This window comes from Apodemus sylvaticus, chromosome X (assembly GCF_947179515.1).
Source record: "Apodemus sylvaticus chromosome X, mApoSyl1.1, whole genome shotgun sequence".
NCBI lineage: Eukaryota > Metazoa > Chordata > Mammalia > Rodentia > Muridae > Apodemus > Apodemus sylvaticus.
This window is the reverse complement of record NC_067495.1, coordinates 98,032,532-98,039,582: the sequence shown is the minus strand read 5'-3', so window position 1 is coordinate 98,039,582 and position 7,051 is coordinate 98,032,532. Positions and strand designations below refer to the sequence as shown.

Here is a 7,051-nt window from a genome sequence, read left to right as displayed (position 1 = left end):
GCACACACAGAGCACACAGAGGAAAATCCATTTGTGCATCTCATTCATTTGCTCCATGAAACTCAACACAATACTGTCACTGTGTATAGAAAATATATACATGTACATCCTCTATCAAATGTGTGTGTGTGTGTGTGTGTGTGTGTACATGCATGCAGCAGGAGGCAGAACAGAGCCTCCAGTTTTGCAAGTCAGGTGCCATTTTCCTTAGACAAGGTTTGTCACTGGCCTGGGACACCCCAGCTAGGCTAGGCTGACTGCTCAGTAAGTCCTGGGAATCTGGGTCTCTACATTCACAGGCCAGCATGTGCTGCCACACCCATTTTATTCCTCCTGGGAATGGAACAGAGGTCCTCTTGCTCACAATGTTATCACTTTACTGCCTTATTCTTTTCTCAATCAGAGAACAAGTATTTTTCCCCTTCCCCGATATACATTTTCAAACAACAGTAAAAAAGCACGTATGACCATAAGTAAACTGATATTAGGCCTGAACCCTTCCTTTAGACCAAAGGGCTGCCTTCCCTGGGATGCCCTGACAGTGAGTTGTGGGCCACACATACCTGCACTGAATGGTGATAAAAGCACTCCCCCTTTAGGCTATTCTACAGTTTAATGTGTGTGGTAGCACAGGGTGCTTTCTCACATGGGACCACAACTCCACAGAACAACTGCCTCTGGTCAGAAGGAAGGGAAGACAAAGGACCTGACTTACCTATCATGTCCCTTGTGATCTTGTCACTCTTGCTCTGTCAATGTGCCGACAGGACTCCACGTGACACTTGTTCTTGTCTGGAGCTGGTGTGCATGGGGAGTCCACAGGATTCTCTCACCTTACACTAGGAGGCAGAGAAAGGAGAAGGCAAGCCCATGGGAGAGAGAGGGAAGGAGATGAGGAAGCACATGAAGTACAGGGATGGCGAATTCTGACTGCATTCAGACAAGGGGATGTTGTGCACTTGATTCTTCTATGTGCCTCTCACAGATCCTCCCTACACACACACACACACACACATGCACATCTCCATCAGAGATTAATTATGTAAATGTAAATACATACAGTCTCCTCTTTCATGACTTCTGCTTCTTGACTCAAGTTCTCCTGCATTTCTTTCTTTCTTTCTTTCTTTTTTTTTTTTTTGCGTTTCTTCTTTATTGGCTTCTATCTCTTGAGCCTTATTCTCCTGCATTTCTTTAAGTGATTTTTCTGTTTCCATTATACGGGTTTCTAGCTTATTCATGTTCCTCTGTATTTCTTTAAGAGATTCATTTATATCCTTTTTGTGTTCTTCTAGCAGCATCATGATCAGTGATTTTAAATCCAAATCTTGTTTCTCTGGTGTGTTGGCATAACCAGGACTTGCTGATGTTGGAGAGTTTGGTTCAGATGCTGCCATATTGCCTAGATTTCTGTTAGTAGCGTTCCTGCGTTTGCCCTTTGCCATCTTGTTCTCTGGAGTTAGTTGGTCTTGTCCCTGGCTGGTGTTTGGGCCTCCTGAGGGGCTCTGGGGCTATTACTGCAACACTATATGGCTGGGTTTCCCCTGTAGCAGATTGCTGATGTGCTGTCTTCCTCTTGGGTGCCCTTGCAGCTCTAGTGTGCTTTGCCCCAGATTGTGTCTGTGAACCAGATGGAGCCCGTTTGCACCTTCAGGGAGTGCTGATGGTGTATGCTGCCAGGACCTTTTCTGCGTGCTGATCACTCTGCTTGGCAGCCGAACTCCCAACTGGGTTGGTGCACACAAGGCTAGCCTAGCTGCTCAGGCCCTGGGTCCAGGTAAAAGCCTGGGAGGCCAAGGTCCGAGCAAAGCTCCCCTCGGGCTATGACTGTTAATTGGGTCTGTCAGGTGGCCAGGATGGCGGGCATGTGTGCTAGTGCTCCCTGATAGTGTCTGGAGAGTCTTCTGGGCTAATAACCTCCTGGGCGGGTTGACACACAGGTGGCCCACCAAGCCGCCCAGTTCTTGGGGTCAGTCTAGGGACTGTTGGGGCCTAGACCCCCGCTTTGTTAGCCTCAGGCTATGCCTGTTAGCCGGCTTTGCCTGCTACAGCTCTCTGGCGTCCTGTAGGCAAAATGGCGGTGCGTGGGCTGGCCCGAAAAAAAAAAAAAAAAAAAAACCTCCTGGCTGGGTTGGCACCCTGATGGCCCCCCAAACAGCCCAGGGCCTGGGTGCAGGCCAACGCCCGTCGGGCTTAGACCCCTCGATGTTGGCCTCGGGTTATGTTTACGTACCTCAGTCTGTCCAATCTCTCTGGAGTATGAAACCAAGATGAAATTCTTAGGCAAATGGATGGAGCTGGAGTACATCATACTAAGTGAGGTAACCCAGACTCAAAAGATGAATCATGGTATGCACTCACTAATAAGTGGATATTAACCTAGAAAACTGGAATACCCAAAACATAACCCACACATCAAATGAGGTACAAGAAGAATGGAGGAGTGGCCCCTTGTTCTGAAAAGACTCAGTGAAACAGTATAGAGCAAAATCAGAACGGGGAAGTGGGAAGGAGTGGGTGGGAAAACAGGGGGAGGGAAGGGGACTGATGGGACTTTTGGGGAGTGGGTGTCCAGAAAAGGGGAAATCATTTGAAATGTAAATAAATATATCAATAAATTAAAAAATACATACAGTCATAACTGTACTAAATTTTTGTTTACACGTGTGTGTTCATGTGTGTGTGTGTGTGCCTGTGTGTGAGAGTTCTTGTGTGAATACAAACAGGAAAATGGCATACTAAAAGTGTGAAGGCCAGTGGACAATATTTTTTAGATTCAGTTGTCACCTGCAACCTTCTTTAGAGGCACGGTTTCTCTTCTTTCTGCTTCTGTAGTATACTGCATTTATTGTACTACATGTATTATATTACGTGTTCCATGTATTCCAGGCTACCTGGCACACCAGATTTTAGCTAATTCTTGTGCCCATGTATCCCATCTTGCAGTAGGAATCCTGAGATTACAGATTGTGAGGACCACATGTGCCCTTTCCCCTGATTTGTTAGAACTGAACTCAGATCATGAAGTGTGCCTCAAAGGAAGTGCTTGTACTTGCTGAGCCTCCTGCAAGTTAAAAATGTCATCTTCTCCACTCCATAATCCACTTTAAAATACTAACTGAAAAGTGACTCTTTCTTCTTCCTTTTCAGATACCAGTGATAACCTGAGCCTTCCAGTCCTGACACTCTGGAAATTCTTCCTTTTATGAAGGGCTTCAGCCTGCTTCTCCTCTACCTCTAGCACAGCTACTTACTGACTCGCTTGGTGCACCTGCTTGCTGTCTTGGAACCTAACTCCAAAGGGACGACTTTCTCTGTTTCTCTTATCCCTCTCTTCTTCTTTCCCAACAGCTAAAAAAAGCGTATAGCCTGTCTACTTGTTGTGTTCTTCTTTGCAAAATGGTAGGTTTTTCTTGAGATTAAACAAAAAGCAAATTGTCCACTGTGCAAAATAAGAGAATATTTATATGTCAAGTGGAAATGAATGTGCTAGGAAAATACAGCCCAAGAAGAGTTGCATAGTTTGTGACTATGACCTCAACAATAAAGAGGCAGAGGCTGAAAAAAAAGGAAGCAGATGCTGGAAGATCACAAAATGTTCAAAGTCAGCCTGCTCTACATAGTGAGTTGCAGGCTATCTAGGAGTATATGTATAATAGCACCAAACCACAGAATAGTCAAACCCGGGACCCCAATGTGTTCAAGCCATGGTGCTCTACCGCTAAGCTATATCAAGAGGCCAGTGAGTAGAGTGATTACAGCCAATATCAACATAAAATGACTGAAGCTGCCTTTAAAGGGCATGTAAGGATGTGCATCATGTCTTTGTGCACGATTTATGGCTTCTAGTTTATTATTTTATGGAGTTTTTATGTTATTTTTTCTAGGACAAAAGAATCTATTTTTAATGAAAAGAAAATAGTACTAAGAACAGGAAATTTTGTGTTCTTTGAGACATGGCATACACACAAATAAATTGAGACTGTCATGTCAAATTAATTATAATGTGTTTCTGCAGGGTTAGTAAGATCAGGACAAGGTGGGCAGAGGTTGGGACCATGGCATTGCAAGGTTGGGTACACTGACACTTGGGTTTCCTTCACCCTTGTGTGCCTCCCTAGGAGGAAGGCTACCAGGAGCTCTCTGAGACCGAGGCTCCACGACTGCTCCAATGCAGGTTTAAATGATTTCTTCAGCCTAAATGTGCATTTATAAAGGAACTGAGGGAGGATAAACCTTGAGGATCAGTCAGTGTCATGGGGACAGCATACAGAAGTGCCTTGATCCTGCTCCTGGAGGAAACAGTCTTTTGTCCTTCCCACTAGGTTAGAAGAACTCTAGTGAAGCCTTTGTCTTTCACTACTGGGTTCCCTGGCTGTGCATTAGTATCAGCTGGCATTTGACAGTTTGAATCCCTGACATCCAGGGTGCAGAGTTATGTTGATGGTATGAAATCTATCCGGTTGGATGGTAAATGGCCACAAGAGGAAGGACATCTCAGAAGACTAACAAGTGGTACACTAGCCTAGGTGATGGCCAGAGGACTGTGACAGGCATCATGGTTGCAAACACCTCTTATTCTGCTTCTGGAGAGTGCAGTCCCTGCATTGGACCATGGTCAGATTCTTTACATCCAACCCAGCATCAAAGGCTCTCTGTTCCCCAAGGTTGCTGTCCATGAGCACTCACTTTATCCTTTTTTATTTTTTTTAATTTTAACGTTATTTTTTTGTTTATTTTCATTCCAATCAATTTATGCCTTCTATACTCTTCCCACAGATCCTAATCCCATTACTCCTCCCTGTTGCCTACAAGAAGGTGCTCACCCCATGCCTCCTCCTTCCTGGGCCCTCAAGGCTAGTAAGGATCAAGATCATTTTCTCCCACTGAGGCCAGACCAGACAGTCCTCTGCTGTATATGTGCCAGGGACCTCAGATTGGGCCTGCATGCTCCTGTTTGATGTCTCAGTCTCTGGGATGTCCCTGGGAGTCTAGGTTAGTTGAGTCTTCTGCTATTCCTATGTGGTCATTCTCTTTTTCAGGTTATTCAGTCCTTCACCAAATTCAACCTCAGGTTGAATCCAATGGTCAGGTGTAAGTATCTGCCTCTCTGTAAGTCAGCTGCTGGTAGGGCCTCTCTCAGGAAAGCCTTGTCAGGGTTTGGTCTGTGAGCACAACATAGCATCAGTAATAGTGACAGACCTTGGTCACCCCCAGGAGATGGGTCCCATTTGGGGCTGGTCATTGGCAGCATTTCCCTCATTCTCTTCCCCAGTTTGGTTTCTGCGGTTCTTTTAGACAGGAACAATTCTGGATTAGAGTCTTGACTGTGGTTTATTTACACTGTCTATCTAAAGGAGGTTGATTCTTTGAGTTCCCTCTTTCCTTTGTTGGGGGTTTTGGCTAAGGTCACATGATTCCTGAGAGTCTCTTACCTCCTAGGTCTCTTGTCCTATATAGATGGTTCCCCTACTTCCCATTCCCAGAGGATGCACATTTCCATTCATTCTCCTGGCCCTGTACAATACTCTCTTCTGTCCCCTCCATATCAGACCCTGTTCCTCCTTTCCTAGAGTAGGTCTGCTATGGACTCCCCTTGTAAACTTTGTATATTTTGTAAACTTTGTAAACCATCTAGACAGGAAAGCTGCCAGGTCCCATCTTGAGGAACTCCAGCAGCCAGGACACACCCCCAGACTTCCTTAACTGTCATAAGAGAGATTCCAGCCTCTGTAAAGTTCATAAAGTTTATCTCTAGCCTCTCATCAGAACCTGCCCCAGATCATGCTAACTTTAGGTGAAAAGTCTGAATGAAAGCCACCAACCCTGAGCATGAAAACCCACCAATCCAGGAACAGGAAAACTCACTAATCTCTGAGCTCCCCCAGACTCAGCACTTGAAATCCCACCATCACTCACAGTGGAAATCTCTCTAGAAAACTCAGTCCCCAAGGAAACACTTTACAAAGACTGTGTGTGTTTCTGTCCCAGTTCTCAGCTCCATCTTGGAAGCAGAGGAAGCCACTCCTGTATTTTCTCTCCACAACCTGAACCCTCCCAACAGGTCTCTTTTATGAGATTTGCTGTTGGGTATGACTCTCCCACCTGAATTAAAACAAAAACAAGGAAAGAAGTGGAGTGGGGCTGAGGCTCCTGAGGTCCTCTTCTCAGCTGTGGATACACACGCCTCACCCATTCCCTCCCCTCCCCACCCACTGCCCCTGTAGGGACAAAGCCTCTGGTGAGTCTTGCCTCTTAGCACCAGTCACTACAGTCCCTCTCCTAGGCCATGGTGAGAAGGGATTGACTCGTCTTTGTAGGAGATTATTGTAGAGTCCTCTAAGTTTCAGTGATACTTGACTAATCATACATGTAATGCAGACAGTTTCAAAGCAGGCCAAGGCCATCTCCTCCGACGAGCAGCAATCAATTGTGGACTTAGTACTGTTTTCTCAAGAGGTCTGTGGAGAGTTCAAGACAGCTGGTGGAGAGTAGTCTGCCTAGTTACTTTATATTTACCCACTGGACTATATGAAGTGAAAAATAGTGTGTGGCAAAGTTGAGGAAAAGATTACCAGCCTCCCAAAATTTTTAAAACAGTTTTGAAGGCCTGAAAGTTAAGGAACATTTTAAAAGAGAATAGAAGTGTGTTCAACAAGTTACTGGAAACTTTGATGCCCTGAAAGATGAGAGCATATTGCTAATTCAGTAACATTATTATGAATTTGACATTATACTGTTAACTGAATTATTAATCCAACATAAAATTGAGTTAAAATGTAGGAACCCGAATAATTCAGTATTATTTGTTATAACTCTGTCAGGTTTTGAAGAGCAAATAATTATTTGCTCTTAATATTCTTATTTTCTTTTTATTGAATATAGATTTTTTTTGTCATACAAGAAATGACACACAAAAAAATCTCCTAAAACCCTAAAGTGGATGCCATGAATTTTACACAAAGACCTGATATGAATCCCTGGAAGCCTGTGAATTTTGCTTCAGTGTCTGTAAATTCATATATGAAGTGATCAGACTACTCACACGGAT

At 44.5% G+C, this 7,051-nt stretch overlaps 1 pseudogene; it reads left to right on the top strand.

The window, feature by feature from the left end:
- The first annotated feature begins 2,074 nt into the window (after positions 1 to 2,074).
- LOC127674609 (presenilins-associated rhomboid-like protein, mitochondrial) lies at positions 2,075 to 4,713 on the top strand (annotated as a pseudogene).
- The last annotated feature ends 2,338 nt before the right edge of the window (positions 4,714 to 7,051 follow it).